Source organism: Engystomops pustulosus, chromosome 5, assembly GCF_040894005.1.
Source record: "Engystomops pustulosus chromosome 5, aEngPut4.maternal, whole genome shotgun sequence".
In the NCBI taxonomy this organism is placed as follows: Eukaryota; Metazoa; Chordata; class Amphibia; order Anura; family Leptodactylidae; genus Engystomops; species Engystomops pustulosus.
In genome coordinates, this window is record NC_092415.1 from 33,663,805 (window position 1) to 33,683,963 (window position 20,159).

General features: G+C 49.5%; 2 protein-coding genes across 7 annotated transcripts in view; one reads left to right on the forward strand and one right to left on the reverse strand.

Moving 5' to 3' along the window:
• WWP1 (WW domain containing E3 ubiquitin protein ligase 1) overlaps window positions 1-6,159 on the reverse strand; it is a 65,543-nt gene extending 59,384 nt beyond the window's left edge. The window contains exon 1 of the mRNA XM_072151589.1: window positions 6,002-6,159. The gene's annotated coding sequence lies outside the window, so the exon portion shown is untranslated. The remainder of the gene's footprint in view (window positions 1-6,001) is intronic.
• Window positions 6,160-6,183: 24 nt separating this feature from the next.
• Window positions 6,184-20,159, forward strand: part of PSKH2 (protein serine kinase H2) — a 60,407-nt gene continuing 46,431 nt past the window's right edge. For 2 of the 6 annotated variants that reach the window (XM_072151592.1, XM_072151596.1), the window contains exons 1-2: window positions 8,138-8,210; window positions 8,807-8,931. The gene's annotated coding sequence lies outside the window, so the exon portion shown is untranslated. Of the gene's footprint in view, window positions 6,245-7,904; window positions 8,010-8,137; window positions 8,211-8,806; window positions 8,932-20,159 lie in introns of those variants that run through there. The other 4 variants (XM_072151594.1, XM_072151593.1, XM_072151595.1 and 1 more) reach the window with 4 other exon arrangements.

The window sequence follows — 20,159 nt, forward strand, 5'->3', positions numbered from 1 at the left end:
CCGACACGAGAAAAGGTAGGGACTACTACTCCCAGCATGCAGGGGAGTGGGGAGAGCCCTCCAAAAGGCTGGAAATGTAGAGACTACTACTCCCAGCATGCAGGGGGCGTGGGGAGAGACCTCCTGAAGTCCGGAAATGTAGGGACTACTACTCCCAGCATGCAGGGGCGTGCCCTCCTAAAGTCCGGAAATGTAGGGACTACTACTCCCAGCATGCAGGGGCATGGGGAGAGACCTCCTGAAGGCCGGAAATGTAGGGATCACTACTCCCAGCTACTCTCTGAAGAAAACCACTAACATACAAAAAAGATTGTAAGCCTCTATGACGAGAGGGACTGGTGAACTATAACATTATGTTAGGAGTGGCACAGATGGCATCAGTTCACTACAAATCTCTATTTATGGGACTTGGGAGAGGCCCAGCGCCTTGTTATAGTCTCTAGGGGCGCGACCTGTAATACAAGCGAAATGCTGAAAACTAAACCAGATTGGAAGTGACAGTAACCTGACAATGATTGACGCTGCTCAGCATGGCGGGACATGGAGGGTCAAGAGGACACTACTGACACCAATGCACTGATCTACATAAATCAGGGATTCTGGAGGACTACAGGGGGCGTTATATAATAGGGATACTGACGCTGTGACCAATCACTGGCCTCAATGGTCACATGACCAGAAACGCCGACATCGATCAGAGACCTCACTTTTTAGTACATGACTGATAAGACCGGAGATTAGCAGCATTAGACAGAACGGACCACAGTTTCATCACTGCCAACCAAAGACAGTGACATACACTGTATAGTGGCTGTACTGGATATTGCAGCTCAGGCCAATTCATAAGACCGAGCTACAAAAAAAAGTGATTTAACCAATATACCGAACATTGCGTGACAAGAAATCAGAGGTCCAACCAGCCGATTTGTGGGTGGGGATGGAGTGACAGGATCGCAATCTCATATTATACTTAATAATAATGATTCCTTTATTTATATAGCGCACACAGATTACGCAGCGCTGCACAGAGCTTGTCAATCAGTCCCTGTCCCCATGGGGCTCACAAACTAATAAGTCTACCAGTATGTTTTGGAGTGTGGGAGGAAACCGGAGGACCCGGAGTGAGTAGCACTTCAGCCTTGCAGCGCTGGGGTCCTGGGTTCGAACCCCACCCAGGTCAACATTTGCAAAAAGTTTGTATGTTCTCTCCGTGTTTGCGTGGGTTTCCTCCGGGTCGTGAAGAAATGTAAAAAGAACGGCACTCCAAACTCCCACAACGGTACTGTTCAATGAAAGTTTGTCTTTATTCACAAAGAGTGGAGTACATCATATGGAAAACAGCAAATTGGATTGACGCATTTCGACGCTACCGCCTCTTAATCATATTCCCGTGGTAGCGTCGAAACGCGCCAATCCAATTTGCTGTTTTCCATATGATGTACTCCACTCTTTGTGAATAAAGACAAGCTTTCATTGAACAGTACCGTTGTGGGAGTTTGGAGTGCCGTTCTTTTTACATTTCTACATGATTGTGGTCGCAGAGCCGAGGACCTTAAGACATGCACCACCGCATGGACTCATCATATGAAGGCAATTACAGGTGATTGGGTGAGCGAACCAGACAATTTTTTTTTGTTTTTTTTCATGTTTCCTCCGGGTCCTCCGGTTTCCTCCCACACTCCAAAACATACTGTTAGGTTGTTTAGATCGTGAGCCCCATGGAGACAGGGAGAAATTTGACAAGCTTTGTGCAGGCTGTGTAATCTGTGTGCGTTATATAAATAAAGAAATTATTATTATTATTATAAACCTAAGCAAACAGAGAAAACATACAAACTCTTTGCAGAGGTTGACCTGGGTGGGACATGAACCCAGGACCCCAGGACTGCTTATACTTGTCCATACCAGCTCCTGATTCTGACGTTCTGGTTTCGAGCGTGCGTCTGAGCAGACGTTCCAGGGGGTTAGACGACCCACTTCAGCAAATGTCTGGAGTTTTCGGACCAGGAGACAACACAGGAAGTGAAGTTCCATGGAAAATGAAAGTGGCAACACCCGTTTTAGGACTAAAATCCTTGGATGAAGCCGCTGGAATTATCTGTTGTGGGTGCAGGACAAGTATGGGATATTTTTATTTCTGACACACATTACTGAAAAGCCCCTTAAAAAAAAAACGGTAAAGGGACACTTGTGGACACCCGATGCAGGGTCTGGGGTGCGGGTACAGGTATTCTCTGGGCCTCACCGATGCTGTGTGCAGGGGATAGAAGTATATGTTATGTCTGGAGTGTTCCTTTAAGTGTAGCAAACTATTATATGACTATAATTACATAGCGCTCACCAATTCTTAGTTATTTATTAGCCATTGCTCTAGGGGCAGACCGGGATCGAATACGTGGAGGTAAAGGGTCTCTTTTATAAAAAATAAAACTCTCCAACTTGTTTTATTAAAAACACGACATACAATCCGCTGGGTAAAGGGTTAAACAACGTGTGCACTTGGCGGCAGCGTCCCAGCGCAGCGCAGGCATCAGGCGGCTTGTTTGCTGAGAGACAGATAATACACAGATGCAATGATGTAACATTGTGTCACTAGCGACGGACTACAAGGAATTACCTGCACACATATTTGTCACATTTCATGACACTATGAAGACTCTGCAGCCCGGGCCTCCAAGCGCAGCAGGTCCTGATCACCCGGGTTATACAGGCGCATCCAATCACACATTGCAGATCTATACCATGCAATGGAGCCTCTTGTTAGTTCTGATTAGACACCTCAAATTTTAGATTTCTCCACTTTCTCTATTCCTTGTTATCAATTCCATGATGCCTCAGCACAGCAACACATTGGTCCCAACCTTTGCCTGTTGGGAGGACAGTACGATTATTTTCCTCTCTATATTTTCCTAAAAGCATTTCTATATAGTCAGGGAGGCGGTTCTGTCCTGCGCATCACAGTGTGACAGGAGCCGGACCAGTCATCAGCAGCAAGTTTGGTGTGAGTTTCTACGTGTACTTGCTGTGGTGATCTATAAGGGCGAGTACAATCTGAAGCATAGCGGACAGATGGAGGTTATCAGGACACTGTTTTCTCCTCCGTTAGGTGAACAGGGTCTGCGAAAAACTTTACCGTATACGCCAATACAGGACTACAGTGTAGTCACCACAGACGGGAAACTGCACCAACCTTTAGCACAGGAGCTGCATACACAAAACGGAACACTCCTCCAAACGATTTACAAAGTAATATGTTTCCATTAGTTGTATGGGGGGGGGGGGGCACAGATTTCAACAAAAGTGAACAGACCCTGTAAGAGTGACTCTTAACCCGAAGCAGGTCAAGTCCACCATCACTGGTGGTAGCGCAATAGCGGAGGCGTCTCATGTGGATGGACCCTTAGGGGGCACTTACAAGATTCCTACGTGGATTACGTTTAAGAAGAAACAACTTGTAAGATCCGGCTTCTATACACCACACGGAGGAAGCCCAGAGAAAGATTCTAAAGGGAGATATTTTCTACAGATCAATCAGAAATTTATTACCGGAGCAGCGAGAACATTACACACTGCAACAAATGTCCAGATCTGACCGGAAAGTCTAAAAATGAGGGAGAAAGCAGGAGACGAGCCTAAGGGAATGCATCAGAGACCCCGGGCACAGGGAGGCGCACGATTCCGCTGACCCTGAGCACGGGGAAAAGGGGGGAGGGGGTAGGGGCTGATACACAAGGCACAGAGGGGCTCACGGGTCCGCCGACCCCGGGCACAGAGGGGCTCACGGGTCCGCCGACCCCGGGCACAGAGGGGCTCACGGGTCCGCCGACCCCGGGCACAGAGGGGCTCACGGGTCCGCCGACCCCGGGCACAGAGGGGCTCACGGGTCCGCCGACCCCGGGCACAGAGGGAACACAAATTATGCAAAATCCATGAGCACAGGCATCATATACTCAGACTGATATCCCATAACACGGGCATAAAGCGACCACAAGGCCTCATAGCACATGCGGGACCAGACATATAATGTCACATACAGCACAAGTGATGAGTGCGGGGCCCCACGTCCTGGCCCCCGGGATCACTAGCGCACGCACCAGTCCTGCACCAGGAACTGTTCAGCTTTGTTTGTCTGCGGCACAGACAGTCCAGTGAGACGAGCCGGCCGAGAGGAGAAGGGGGGCAACGTACAGAGGAAGACGAGGAAAAGTCTACAAGGAGGGGCCGACAAATCCCAGAGAAGAGATCAAAGGGGGACACAACCTAGACACTGCAACAAAGGAGCAGGAGAGGCAGAGCGGGGCCCAGGCAGCACACAGACAGGGCCCCACAGGCTTCTATCACAGCAATGTGACCGCCAGACACCAATGACACATAGATACGACTTCTCAGCTGTGCTACAGACAAGGAGATGGCACAGACAGGCTGAAGGAAAGGAAATGCTGGATTCTAAATTTACAAAGTTAAAGGTTTTGAGTGGCAATACAGGCAATGGGTGCAGGTGGGGAGCATAAGATCCAAACTCCACAGAAGTAGTGGACAACACAGGTAGGGGCAGGTCAAGCCATGTCAGGCAGTGGGCATAGGTCAGGTGATCAGACAAGCAGCGGGCACAGGTCTAGTGGCATTAGAGGAATCGGGTGCGGATCATGGGAGGACAGACGAGTCAGGTGGAGATGTAGGTGAAAAGCACGAGTAGGGGGTGGGGGGCACAGGTCAGGCAAGGAGACAGGGGGCAGAAAAGAATCTGGCAGTAACACAGGAGGTGGTAGGAGAGGTCTGGAAGTGTCACAGGTTGTGGGCACAGATCAGGAAGCGAGGAGGTGGCCAAGAGTCTAGAGGTGATACACAGGAGGCAGGTATGGGTCAGGAGGTGAAGTTAAAGTTCTTGTAGTGGCCCAGGTCAGTAGGAGACAAAGGTTTGGTAATGTCATAGGCAGAAGGTGACATGCAATGGTCTGGCGGTAGGCACCAAGTTAGGAGGTGGCATGATAGCAGGTACAAAGGATGTTGGTACATGTCAGAAAACAGAGGGCAGGGGTCTATGGATGACATAGGAAATGGGTCATGGGTCAGCAAGTGGCAAGCAAAGGTTTGGAAGTAACATGGGAGATGGGAAACAGTCTTTTAGTAACATTGGTGGCGAGTCAGAAGATGCCAGGCAAGAGGTGAGACGTGGTGGTGGGCACAGGGTCAAGAGGTGACAGGAAGAGGGTCAGGAGGTGACGGGAAGAGGGTCAGGAGGTGACGTAGGTAGTGACAGGAGGAGGGTCAGGAGGTGACGCAGCAGCGGGTGGCCACAGGGTCTGGAGAAGACGGGCACATGGTCAGGAGGCGACACACGGTTTGGCAGTGGCACAGGGTCAGGAGGTGACACGGGTGGTGGGCACAGGGTCAGGAGGTGGCACAGGAGCCGGAGGGTACAGGGGCAGGAGGTGACGGGTACAGGGGCAGGAGGTGATGGGTACAGGGGCAGGAGGTGACACGGGTGGTGGGCACAGGGTCAGGAGGTGGCACAGGAGCCGGAGGGTACAGGGGCAGGAGGTGGGGCAGGAGGTGACAGGTACAGGGGCAGGAGGTTGCACAGGTGCGGGTGGGCATAGGGGCAGGAGGTGACACAGGGATTGGCATTGGCACAGGGGCAGGGGGTGACGGGCACAGGGGCAGGGGGTGACGGGCACAGGGGCAGGGGGTGACGGGCACAGGGGCAGGGGGTGACGGGCACAGGGGCAGGGGGTGACGGGCACAGGGGCAGGGGGTGACGGGCACAGGGGCAGGGGGTGGCACAGGCAATGATCTGAATACAGTAAGTGATTATCTAGGCGCTGGTGCAGGGATCCTGAGCCTTACTGCAGGACAAGTACAGTGTCACAGGGTGAGGAAGAGCACAAGCCAGCGCTGTACAAAGGGTGTGAGACTCCCAGAGGGGGGAGACAGCGCTGCACAGGATGGATGAGGCAGCGGCCCCCGCACGGATGTAATGACTGCATAGGAGAACACGTACCGGGAGCTGTCCCGTCCTCGGCCTCCCCTAGCCGGGCCGTCCTGCTCTTCTCCCCCGCTGCCGAGCGTCACACTCTCCCCTCTCCCAACACCTCTGCGGCCATCACAGGGCTCCGCCCTAGTCCCCGCCCCCGGCACGTCTCACACAGATCCGCCCACCCGCGTCACCGTCCACTTGTCCTATGAAAACGGCCGCGCCTAGTGACGTCACTGGCCTGCTCTCAGCCAGCAGACAGATAGGAAGGTCGGTGGTCGGGTTGGCGGGGCTGCAGCGCAGTGTTATGTGTACACAGTGCCGCATACAGGGAGACGGCTCCGCCTTATCACCACTTACTTACAGGGGAGTTTCAGTAATTGTCATGTGGTCATGTGATGTCTTTTACAATAAAAAAGAACTCAACTTGGGACGTGATGGCCTCAGTTTGTAGTTTTGTGTTTCTAAAGTCATCAGTAACAAGATTTTGGTAGGATTTGGAGACCCCCTTCAAAATATTACTTAAAGGGATTGTAGCCGAATGTAGCCGAAAAGCAAATGCAGACGCCTTGTGCCACCACTTGTTGTGTTCGTTTACTTGCAATGACCTCCCCCATCTATGTCACTGCAGCAGCCAATCACTGGTTAGGTTTTTTTTCTACCTTACACAACCCTTCTGAATTGTGGGACTTTTTAACCCCTCGATCAGACCTAAAAGGACCCAAATATCAGACACTTGTTAATAATTATATTTAAAGCTATAACTTTTTGTTTTACAGAGATTTTTAAAATTTGTTTTTATAGTAAATGTAACCAAATGTGATAAAACTGTAATTTTTGCTGCAGAAACGCAGGAGCCACTTGGGGATTTTATATTTTCATGGGAAACCGTTTAAAAGAAATTTACCATCAATATCCGTCATGATAAACCAGGGACACTTCCTCATAGATCCAGGCACTGTGACTGTGGTAATCTTCTTATATTTGTTTGGCCTCCTTCCTTCTAAAATCTACTTTTAAGATTATGCTAATGAGACAGAGGGGCTTCCCCAGCCCCACTTTGCTGTGGCTTTACAAAGTGTTGTTACACAGTGCAGAAGCACATCTCAGTCTCCTCTCCCATGAACTTCCTGTGTTCTCAGCAGTATTGAGCACAGGGAGGGGGCAATCTCCCTCCACACTAACAGCCTGTGTAGCTGCAACACAGAGGGGCTAGCTAGGGTGACCCTTCAGGATCATTAGGAAAAGTTGATTTTAGAATAAAGGAGGCCATGGATAGCACATATAAGACGATCACCACAGTCACAGTGCCTGGATCTATGAGTAATGTCCCTGGTTTATCATGATGGATTGTGATGGTAGATTTCCTTTAGAGACTGTACTTTTAAAAATCGTATGTCATGCTTTGTAGGGCATCTGCATATTGCACAGTGATGATATTGAACATCTCAGCCCACACACATAACCATAGATGGCCTCCTATCAATCTAAGGGCTCATTCACATGAACATAATGGGCACCGATATGGGGACCCATTAATGTCTATGGTGCCCGATCACCGTGCAGTCACACCAAAATATAGGACATGCCCTATACTGCGCCGTGATACAGCGGCTGCCCTGCGCTGCTCTATGAAAAGGGAAGGGGTGTGCAGCGCCTATCCTCCTTCCTATGCAGACGTCTGCCCGCTACGATCGTGTGAATATACCCTTTCCCAAAATGACCACATAATTTTTGGTCCACAGCAAAGTTTCAGTTAAAGGGTACTTGTCATTAGGAGACCACCCCCCCCCCCCCTCCTGTCCCCATTTGTATGAAAAAACGCTGCAGACTCGGCATAGCTACGTAGACTGTGAGGCGCCGGGAGCTACGCTTAGTGCGTAGCTACTCCGAGTCGGCAGCGTAATGTGGTGCAAGTGCAGATGAATGCGGGGACCTTGCAGCCGACACCGCTTCATCTGTGCATGTCCATGCACACGTTACGAGAGATGCAAACCGCGTAGGCGCGAGAATGCCTGACGCGTCACCAGTGAGAGTTCCGTACAGCGTGAATGACATGGATGGGTGACGTCTGCTGGGGGGTTAAAATAACGGGAGAAGGGCGGGATTCGTTTTTTCAAAATCACACACGGGGAGCCGTTTCCTGAGGATGAACCGGGGGGGGGGGGGGGACTACTCCTCTTCAGCCCTGCCCAGGGGGCGACTTAACTAGTCACACAGCACATGTCATTGTAAGGTAAACTAGAACTTATCTTTTGTTCTGTAAAACCAATTTTTCATATAAAAAATGTTAACAGTGTGTGTACAATCCTCTATGGGTACGGGGATGGTAAAAAGGTCTTCTGGTGACAGATTCCCTTTAATAACAGTTCTGAGCATAACTAAACAACGTTTGAACAAACATATATAGACATCTATAGACAGTGTAAGTTATTGTTCCTGGAGATGTGTGTAACCATACCTTTGCATGTGTTGATAGCAGCAGCAGAACTGTGAAAAAATGCATTTATATTACAGGATTGTAGCTGGACTTGGCCCAGTGGCAGATTGTACACAAACTGCTATTTTGTGTTAGCTCTGCATTCAATCTGCTTCCATGTCTCTCTCCTCTGCTGTAATATCTAAACAGAAGCTTACTCAGAGCAGGGGGGAGGGGCAGTGTTCACTGAAGAGATCTCACACACCAGTACAATGGAGTGGTTCAAGTCCTACTACAATCCTGGAATCTAGATGCATCTTTCATAGTTCTGCTTCTACTAACTACATAAAATAAGGTGTCTCCACAGGCAAAAGACACATTTACTAAAGAGATCTTTTTATTTTATTTTACAGTTTTTGATGAATACATTGGTTTCCCCCAGTTTCAGGTGAAAGCCGATCCATATGGTCACTGGAAAATCTGATCCCCCCAGCTTTACAGTCAAAGATTCCTGAACAGCAATACTGGCAACACAAATGTATGGAACAGCAAATATAAAGTGAATGTATAATGCATGACTATTATAGGAGATGCCCAGGACTTTAATATTGATAACCTGTTAAAATTGTTCATTATAAATGTAGACTCTGCCTTAGACATGCTGCTCCTCTCCTATACAATGAGGAATACATGTCTGTGCATGTGTACGTCTCCTCATAAGATAATTTCAGGGGAGGCTAGTGAACAAGAAAAAAAAAGTTTCTCCCGTTTTTATTATTAGATTATTAGATTTCTGTGATAATTATCCATCAGGGAGTCTTTCAGACTCCATAGAGAATTATCGCTGGCCGCACTGTTTGCTAAGCATCTGCTCAAATATAGTCACTCAGCAGCTAAGTAACAGAGAACTCTGGGACCTGTGTATTTTTGGGGAATATTTATTCATTTTGAGCCCATTCGTAAACCAGGCTTTACATTTATACTGTTGGGGGGGGGGGGGGGGTACTGTAGTCCTGGCCAATTTGATTTGTACAAGTCATGGTTAATACATTTATATTATATTTATTGTATTTATGACCTTTAAAGAAATCTACCATTTGTATTTATGCATTGAGAACCAAACATACTTTAGGAATGCTGTAGCTACACTGATGCTCTCTGAATGGAGTAGTTTTACTCAAAAAACAACTATAGATTTCAGGACGTTGGGAAAGCTGGGTGCAGACTGGCTTCCTGTACATAAAGAGCTGCCTGAACTGTCCTGACAGGACTAATCAACCTGAACTGGATGACTCATACACAGCAACTGGGGAATGGTGCAGCGATTGATTACTTCTGCCTGTCAGGGACAAAACAGTGATTATGTATTCTTAGCAGGACAAGGCTGGAGCAGTCCATAATTAGGGTAGAAGGAGAGCACCAGGGCAGCCACAGGAGAGACAGAGCCTCATTATCATAATTTTTTAATTGTTTATTCGACAAAACCACTCAGTTCAGGGATTAAACAAGTTATGTTTCAGTGTATATCAGTGTAGCTACAGCGTTCTCAAGGTATATTGATGCATAAAAGCAAATGGTAGAGTTCCTTTAAAGGAAACCTGTTACAAGGATGGTCATTTTTACATTTTACAGGTTCCAATAGCCTCTGTCATGTTGATTTAAAAAATGGCTTTTTTGTTCATATGAATAATTCCAGAGCTTTTTACCAGTTCCTAACATGACCTGGCTCCCTACCAGCAGCAAATGATTAGTCCTTATGGGGGAGGGTAGTTCAAATGATTCAATGCCACCTTCTTTGTCCTCAGTCATGTCCCTCCCCGTCCTTTGGCCCCTCCTCAGCTGCCTCCAACCAATTACCTAAGCTTAACACCGCAGGCAATTCCTGTTTGCCTTCCCCCTGGGACTCACCACACACTGCTTGTAGGGAGCCTGGTAATGTTTAAAAAAAGATTCAAAAGCACTGGAATTATTCAGATGCATGACAAAGGCATTTTTGAAATCAACATGCCAGAGGCTATTGGAATCTGCCATCATGTAAAAAATTACAGGTTCCGTTTAACCATTCACAAGTCCTTATGCACCGGTGGCCAAATTTCTCTAATCTTTGCCTGCATCTGCAATGAAAAAACAAACCCTTATACTTATCTCAGTCCAGAGCTTTCGCCACCTGCTCAGTCATTAAGCAACTCCAATGTAGTCTAACCAATGGTGGATCCTAATATACAAAGATCTGCCATTGGTCTTCATCCTCTTACTTATCTCTGTCTTCTCCTCGGGGTCGCGGGCAGGAAGCGGATAAGCCGGAGGCGCAGGGAGAAGAAGCCATAGAGTATATTTATTTTCAAGAGGGCCCTACTGTGGACATTTCATTAATTGGGGAGGGGGAGCTCTTCAGTGGAAATATCTGTAAAGGATAGGCCCTGCTGCAGACATATGTTTAAAGGGGGGGCATCTGCTGTTGACATTTCTGTAAAGGGGGGCTCTGCTGTGGACATTTCTGTAAAGGGGGGCTCCGCTGTGGACATTTCTGTAAAGGGGGGCTCTGCTGTGGACATTTCTGTAAAGGGGGGCTCTGCTGTGGACATTTCTGTAAAGGGGGGCTCTGCTGTGGACATTTCTGTAAAGGAGGGCTCTGCTGTGGACATTTCTGTAAAGGGAGGCTCTGCTGTGGACATTTCATTAGGGGGGCCTGGTCATGTAAACAGCCCATGGTCCATGGCACACTTAAAACCCCACTGAGTCTAACCCGACTTCATTACGCATGGACTGTAGGTACGGCGCATGCGCGATTAAGACCAGGGTGCTCTACACCCCCTTCCACGAAGCAATGTGGATTTATTTATTTATTTTTTATCTACAACACCTTACACAATACTTATAACATAAAGTATATGTCACGGGTGGTCCCGCGATCCCCGTCACGGATCGCGGGCTCACCCGTGCCGTCGGTCCCCCGCCAGCGCACCGCAAGCGCTACTCACGGGTCCCGGCTCCTGCCCCTCCGGCGTCGGCTCCATCTGCAGCTTCCTCGTCCCCTTCGGCTGTGCGCGCGCGTCCCCGACAGCTAGGGCGCGCGCGCGGCAAGTTCTGTAAATTTAAAGGGCCAGCGCGCCACTAATTGGCGCTGGCCTTTTCCCTTTAATTATTTAACCCTGCCTCTTCCTGTTGCCCTTGCCGGATCTTTGTGCCTTGCGCCCTAGAGAAAGCTGTATTTTGATGCCTTGTGCTGTTCTTGAGATTTCCTGTTGTGACCCCAGTTCCGTTTCTGACTACGCTCCTTTGCCGCCTGTCCTGACCTGTTGCTACGACTCTGACCACGAACCTGTGCTGCCCGCCCTGACCTCCTGCCTGACCCCGACTACGAGATTGCCTGCCGATTCTGTACCTCGACCTTGGCTGCCACTGCGGACAAGTCACGCCTGTGGAACGACCTGGTGGTACCACGCCGCAGCAAGTCCAACCCGCTTTGCGGCGGGCTCTGGTGAAAACCGGGTGCCACTTAGACTCCGGTCCCAGGTAGTGGCTTGTGCCATCGTCCGCAGTGGTTCAGAGGATCCACAACCTCTAAGCCTGACAGTAAGATCCGGCCATGGATCCCGCTGAGGTGCCGCTTCCTACTCGGCCGACTCTGGCTGCCATCGTGGGTCAACAATCCCGAGAGATTGTCGCTCAATGCCAACAGCTGGAACAGGTTACCGCCATGCTGCAGCAGCTGCTGGCCACCCAGCAGCAACAACAGGTTCCTGAGGCCGCTCCAGTGGCTCCCGCTATCCCGGCTTCTCTTCCTGCCGCTGAACCGAGGCTACGGCTGTCTATGCCCGGGAAGTATGATGGTGATCCCAAGTCTTGCAGGGGCTTCATAACCCAGTGCTCCCTGCATTTTGAGTTGATGCCGTCTCAATTCTCCACGGAACGTTCCAAGGTGGCCTTCATCGTCAGCCTTCTCTCTGGTAAGGCCCTGGCCTGGGCTACTCCTCTCTGGGACAGAGACGACCCGGTCACAGACAATCTCACTGCATTTCTGGCGGAGTTCCGGTCCGTTTTTGAGGAACCTGCACGGGCCTCTTCTGCCGAGACTGCGCTGTTGAATCTCCGCCAGGGGGGCTCATCCGTGGGAGAATATGCGGTCCAGTTCCGTACCTTGGCCACGGAACTCTCCTGGAACGATGCGGCCCTGTCCGCAACCTTTAAGAAGGGACTTGCCCCTCATATTAAAGACGCTCTGGCCGCTCGGGATCTGCCGTCTACCCTGGGTGGTCTTATCACCTTAGCCACCCGGATTGATGTGCGATTTAGAGAACGTGCTGAGGAATTACGCCTAGAGCAACCGCAAGTTCGCCCACGACGCCTCGCCTGGCTCCAGCTTTTCAAAGACCGCTCCAGCCCCCAGATGTACCACCCGTGGAGGAGCCTATGGAGGTGGACAGGCTCAGACTCTCTCCCCAGGAGCGTATCAGAAGGCGTCAGGGAAACCTCTGCTTCTACTGTGCCAGTCCTGGACACTTCCTGGGGTCTTGCCCAATCCGTCCCCAACCTTCGGGAAACGCCAGCACCTAGGGTTCTTGGGAGAAGCGTCCCTAGGTGTGAGCAAAGCTTCTCCACGTTTGATGATACCGGTGCTTCTCAGCGTGGGTACCGGCACCCAGATCCAGGTCTCTGCCTTCTTGGACTCAGGCTCCGCGGGGAACTTCGTGGATGCCGCCTTGGTCTCCCGGCATCACCTTCCTGTGGTCCGTCTTGAAAGGCCGTTGGTCATCTCCTCCGTCAGTGGACAAATCCTTTCTGACCCGGTCCACTACCACACCAAGCCACTGTCTATGCAAGTCGGTGTGCTGCACAAGGAGAACCTGTCCTTTTTTGTGCTTCCACGTTCCACATCCTCCATCCTGTTGGGTCTACCTTGGTTGCAGTTCCACGCACCCGTTCTTGACTGGAAGACGGGGGAGATCCTTCGGTGGGGACCCGACTGCCAATCTCGTTGTGTGGATTTGCCTCGTCCTGTGCCAGTTCTGGTCTCTTCTGTGTCCCTTAAGGCCCTGGAGGGTCTTCCGGCATGTTATAAGGACTTTCGTGATGTCTTCTCTAAGAAGCAAGCTGAGACGTTGCCACCTCACCGCCCCTACGATTGTCCTGTGGATCTGTTGCCGGGCACTTCTCCCCCACGGGGTCGTGTGTATCCGCTTTCTGTACCAGAAACCTCAGCCATGTCGGACTATATCCGAGAAAATCTGCAGAGGGGATTTATACGCAAGTCTTCCTCCCCGGCTGGTGCAGGTTTTTTCTTTGTGACCAAAAAGGACGGGTCACTCCGACCATGCATAGACTATCGCGGTCTTAACAAAATCACGGTTAAGAACCGTTATCCGTTGCCATTGGTCACTGAGTTGTTTGACCGCCTTCGTGGAGCCAAGATCTTCTCCAAGTTGGATCTTCGTGGGGCTTACAACCTCATTCGTATCCGCCAAGGGGATGAATGGAAGACCGCTTTTAATACCCGAGATGGACACTTCGAATATCTGGTGATGCCGTTCGGACTCTGTAATGCACCAGCCGTCTTTCAGGAGTTCGTGAATGACATCTTTAGAGACTTGCTTTATGTCTGTGTGGTGGTCTATCTGGACGATATCCTCGTGTTTTCTCCGGACCTTGAGACCCACCAAGTCCAAGTACGACAAGTACTCAGTCGATTAAGGACCAATCGTCTCTATGCCAAGCTGGAAAAGTGTCTGTTCCATCAGCAGAGTATTCCATTTCTCGGCTATGTCATCTCGGACAAAGGCCTTCGTATGGATCCTGCCAAGCTGTCGGCGGTTCTTCAGTGGCCTCGCCCAGTGGGACTGCGCGCTATACAGCGATTTCTGGGCTTTGCGAATTATTACCGCCAGTTCATTCCACGTTTTTCCTCTCTGGTGTCTCCAATTGTGGCACTTACCAAGAAGGGTGCCAATCCCCGACTCTGGCCTTCGGCAGCTGAGGAGGCCTTTAAGAACTTAAAATCTTTGTTTGCCTCGGCTCCAGTCCTGGTGCGTCCCGACGTTGAAAAGCCTTTTCATCTGGAAGTGGATGCCTCCTCTGTAGGGGCCGGAGCAGTGCTCACGCAGAAGGGTCCCAAAGGCCGCACAGTCACCTGTGGATTCTTCTCCAAGTCTTTTTCCTCCGCGGAGAGGAATTACGGGATAGGAGATCGAGAATTATTGGCGATCAAGCTTGCCCTAGAAGAGTGGCGTTATCTCCTGGAGGGAGCTCGGTTTCCGGTCAGCATCTATACAGACCACAAAAACCTCCTCTATCTCCAGACTGCTCAGCGACTCAACCCACGCCAAGCTCGTTGGTCACTCTTCTTCACCCGGTTCGATTTTCTCATTCATTTTCGTCCGGCCGAGAAGAACATCAAGGCAGACGCCCTTTCTCGTGCTTCGGATGTCGTTGGGGAAGAACCGGTTCCTCGTCATGTTATCTCTCCTGACCGACTTGTACTGGCCGCGCCAGTGGATCTTCGTCTATTACCTCCTGGCAAGACATACGTACGACCTGCGCTACGGAGGAGAATTCTGTCTTGGGGACATTGCTCCCATGTGGCTGGGCATCCTGGGGTGCAGCGTTCTATCGCCCTCATTACCCGATTCTACTGGTGGCCAGACCTGGCCAGAGATGTCCGGGACTTTGTGGGTGCCTGTACTTCCTGTGCCCGGAATAAGCCTTCACGTCTTAAGCCTGCTGGTCTTCTTCTGCCGTTGCCAATACCCAGCTGTCCATGGACTCATATTGCTATGGATTTCATCACGGATCTACCATCTTCTTCAGGCAATACTGTCATCTGGGTGGTGACTGACCGGTTCTCTAAGATGGCCCATTTTATTCCTCTGCCAGGTTTGCCAGCTGCTCCATGTCTTGCCGAACAGTTCTTTCACCACATCTTCCGACTCCATGGACTTCCACGACACATAGTCTCTGACCGTGGAGTACAGTTTGTCTCGAAATTTTGGCGTTCTCTCTGTAACCAACTACAGGTGAAGTTGGACTTCTCTTCTGCCTATCATCCCCAGTCGAACGGGCAGGTGGAGAGAGTTAACCAGACTTTGGGCTGCTATCTACGCCACTTTGTTTCTGCCCGTCAGGACGATTGGTCCCAATTGTTGCCTTGGGCGGAGTTCTCCTATAACTCCTTGGACTCTGCATCAGCAGGTTCCGCTCCATTTTTTGTCAACTATGGACTCCATCCTCGCCCGCCTCTACCTCTACCCGTGGCTTCTGATGTTCCTGCTGTTGAGGAGTTGGTACAGGACTTAAAAACCATCTGGGAGCAGACCCGCCTTTCCTTATTACAGGCTTCGACGCAAACTAAGATTCAAGCCGATAAGAGACGCAGACCTTCCCCCGTCTTCTCTCCTGGTGACAAGGTTTGGCTGTCCTCCAAATACGTCCGGCTTAAAATTCCTGGCTACAAGCTCGGTCCTCGTTTCCTGGGTCCCTTCGAGGTGATGCATCGCATCAATCCAGTCTCATATAAGCTGCGCCTTCCTCCTACCATGCGCATCCCGAACTCCTTCCATGTATCCCTGCTCAAGCCTGTCATCTTGAACCGCTTCTCCCGACAGCTGTCTCCTCCTGCTCCAGTGGCCGACTCCTCTGACATCTATGAGGTAAAGGAGATCCTTGATGCTAAGACTGTAAGAGGTAAGCGGTTCTTCTTGGTTGACTGGAAGGGGTTCGGGCCTGAGGAGAGATCCTGGGAGCCCGAGGACAATATCCTGGACCAGGATCTCCTGCAGAGATTCCTCCAGCCCAGAAAGAGGGGGAGGCCGAAGGGGGGGGGGTACTGTCACGGGTGGTCCCGCGATCCCCGTCACGGATCGCGGGCTCACCCGTGCCGTCGGTCCCCCGCCAGCGCACCGCAAGCGCTACTCACGGGTCCCGGCTCCTGCCCCTCCGGCGTCGGCTCCATCTGCAGCTTCCTCGTCCCCTTCGGCTGTGCGCGCGCGTCCCCGACAGCTAGGGCGCGCGCGCGGCAAGTTCTGTAAATTTAAAGGGCCAGCGCGCCACTAATTGGCGCTGGCCTTTTCCCTTTAATTATTTAACCCTGCCTCTTCCTGTTGCCCTTGCCGGATCTTTGTGCCTTGCGCCCTAGAGAAAGCTGTATTTTGATGCCTTGTGCTGTTCTTGAGATTTCCTGTTGTGACCCCAGTTCCGTTTCTGACTACGCTCCTTTGCCGCCTGTCCTGACCTGTTGCTACGACTCTGACCACGAACCTGTGCTGCCCGCCCTGACCTCCTGCCTGACCCCGACTACGAGATTGCCTGCCGATTCTGTACCTCGACCTTGGCTGCCACTGCGGACAAGTCACGCCTGTGGAACGACCTGGTGGTACCACGCCGCAGCAAGTCCAACCCGCTTTGCGGCGGGCTCTGGTGAAAACCGGGTGCCACTTAGACTCCGGTCCCAGGTAGTGGCTTGTGCCATCGTCCGCAGTGGTTCAGAGGATCCACAACCTCTAAGCCTGACAGTATAAACTACGGTATATTAATGTACAATATAGGCCTAAGCAGCCACCTTCTGAACAGGGGCGGAATAAGACTGCCATGGGCCCGGCGCTGTATGAATATCATAAACCCTACAAGTGTGGAACTCTTTCTATATCTGGTACTAGAATCAGCTTCTTGGGGAATGGAGGATGAGTCCCTATTACCGGCTGCTGACTGCAGTTTCAGGACCCTTGGAGGACCTCTAGTGTACTTGTTTATATTGAGAGCAGGAACAGATGTACAAGGATTTCATGGGTGAAGGTTCTTCTCAGTATAAGATGTGGTGGGTGGTTTGGGTAGCTATGGTCCTCCTAGAAAGCTTAGGCCCGGGCTACCACCCAAAATGCATGTATTATCCACTACTGCTTCTGAATATATGACATGTCTGATATAGTAAACACAAAGGACATTTAAGGGACACAATTTTCCAAGGACATGGATTTCCTGGACCTTACGGATAGTTGGCAGCTTGATTGCTGTGAGATGAATGATACCATGAGACCAAATTAGAAAGTGGTTGTGCCCAGATACCCCCCTCGTACTACATGGAAGGTGTTATACTCGTGTTACGTGTCCAGATCATGTGAGTGATACAGATAACATACAGCAGCCTGACACCATTATTATTACACGGCCGGTGATATCATTGCATCACGTCTCGGCTACACCTGTTTATTGACTCTTATAAAATAAGAGATAACAGGCGTATCCTGGTCTGAACACAGAATGACTGAGCTGTTATAGATATGCAATGTGTAAACCTGCTGGCCCTGTATTATCCTTGTTATATAACACACATCAGTGGACTTTATTCCTCTAGAACTTCACTTTTTTATGTCAGAACAATCCATTTCCTCACAGATAAAGAGATCCATCGCTACATAGAGACAAACCGCTTGTATTGTGTGATTGTACGGAACGGGTAAGCTCATTCGGGGAGATTTATCAAGCTGCCTAAGAGTAATAATGGGCTTAGTTGTCCATGGTAACCAATTACAGATCCCCTTTAAAATATTCATGATGACTTGTAAAATGAAAGCTGAGCTGTGATTGGTTGCACATTATTACTCTTAGGCAGCTTAATAAATCTCTCCCATTGTACTTTTTTGGTGTTAAACTTTGTTTCTCGAAACTTCCATATCTTCTGTATCAGAATCAGGGGGCTGACCAATAGTCTGAAGAGCAACTTGCTGTCAGCTAGGGTTCGTTTTTGCCGTAGATTTATTGGTCATTCACTTCTACCAGCCATTGATATCACTTCCAGTGTCAGATACCAGAAATTGGAGAACCTCAAGTAAAATATGCAAATAAGTTTTCCAGGATGGGATAAGTAAAACCGCATCTCTTTTAGCTACCCATGACATCAAGCATGACCTTCAGGAAGCCTAATAACATAGGCTTCCTCAAGGTCATGCTTGATGTCAAGGGAGTTGCCTTACAAGGTAGCTAAAAATGGTGTGGTTTTCCTTATCCCATCCTGGAAAACTTATTTGCATATTTTCCCAGAATCCCCTAGTGGAGCATCAGCATCCACATGGCTACAAGACGGCCATATTGGGGAACCCTTACTTCGAGAACCTCAAGGGTCAGACCGTACCTGAACCAGTAGTAAGGCATAAGGAAGAGGGTGGTCCTTTTACTTGTGTTGTCCCCATAGACACATGGATAACATGGTTCCATCATTGTCCTATTAGACAACATTCTTCAATCGCTAGGAAAGATCCAATCATGAGTTCAGGAACCCTAATTCCCCATGACTGGAGCGGCAGACAAATATACAATTTATTGTCCACTGTTGAATATCACTGAGAATATAAGAGTAAAACCCCATTTCGTGTTTTTATTCATGTGTCCTGCCCATAGTATCTCCTAGGGAAGAACTGTCCACACCCCCTGATGTGTTCTAAATAGGGAGTGGGGTAAAAGTAAAAAAGATTAGGCATAAAAAGTTGGAGAGTTTTGCTGATATTTGTAGGTTCGACCAACATATAATTATGCACATAGCTTTTTTATGGCTGATTTCACACCCTACAACTGATACAAAGCGTATCCCTACAACTGAGTTCTAGGACCTATCCCACTCTATGCTCGGGATACCTTGTACGGTTTCACCCCTCGACCCTCAAAGCGGGAGAAGGGGTGAACATTGGCAGCTGCCAATATACAGAGCATTCGTTGTAGATATAACTGTCCGTACATGGACCTATCATTGGGACCTGCCAGATGATCTGGTCCGTGGAGGCCAGGGATAGATGCAATACACTGGCATCCGTCCCCCATAGGCTATTATGGCCTCCGCTGAGCGTATAAATCACTCAGCAGGAGGAAGCAGGATTTAAAGACGTGACTTGCATTCAATGCATTCCGGTAGGATACCTCCGTCTTCCAATATAGTCTACGTATACATTCAGCATATACACCAAGAGCTTTCCTGACTTATACTCTGAACATATCCATAAAACACAGTGAGCTGAAAATTATACCCAATCCCTTCCAATATCACATCTATCCGTCTGCAGCCTTTTAGTATTCAGTAACGGTGACATCAACATCTTCAAACTGGACGGCGTTCACCAGGGGACTCGATTTTCCATGTCATCCTCCCAAATACAGAGCTGACTGACAAGATAATTATACGTCTTGGAACAGTCCTGTGGGTAGCAGAAGATTTATTGGTCACTTAGGTATTTGACTTGAATCACCTTTGCAAAATGCGTAACCGTAGGGAATGTCTTATCTAATTACACATGTCAAGGACGGAGAGGAAATGTGTTATTATTCGCTTCCTAGTCTGATCAGACAGCACCGTGCAAAAGTTTTAGGCAGGTATGAAAAAATGGAAGAATGATTTCACAAATGATTTATTTTGGAGCAGGGCAAAGACCCCACACATACAGCCGTGTCATTGGTGGTATTCCAGAATTAGTTTTTGAATTGGTTATTGATCTTTACAATAAGTGATACATTTATATCAAATCAGCATCCCGCACCCCCAGAAATCGACTCCTTCACAGTCTACCAAGCACAGCGCCATACATTGTATTGTGGCAGCGCTCGGTATTGCAAGTAAACCCCATTCACTTGAATGAGACTGAGCAGTAAAGATGCTACAGTATGTGACATTTGAGGCCTGGGAATCGGAAGGAACAGAGATACATTAATGATCAAGACCAACATTGCTAAAAAAAGGGTTGAACGCTGCCGGAGACTCGCAACATGACTGCATTTCACTTCATTTTCTGC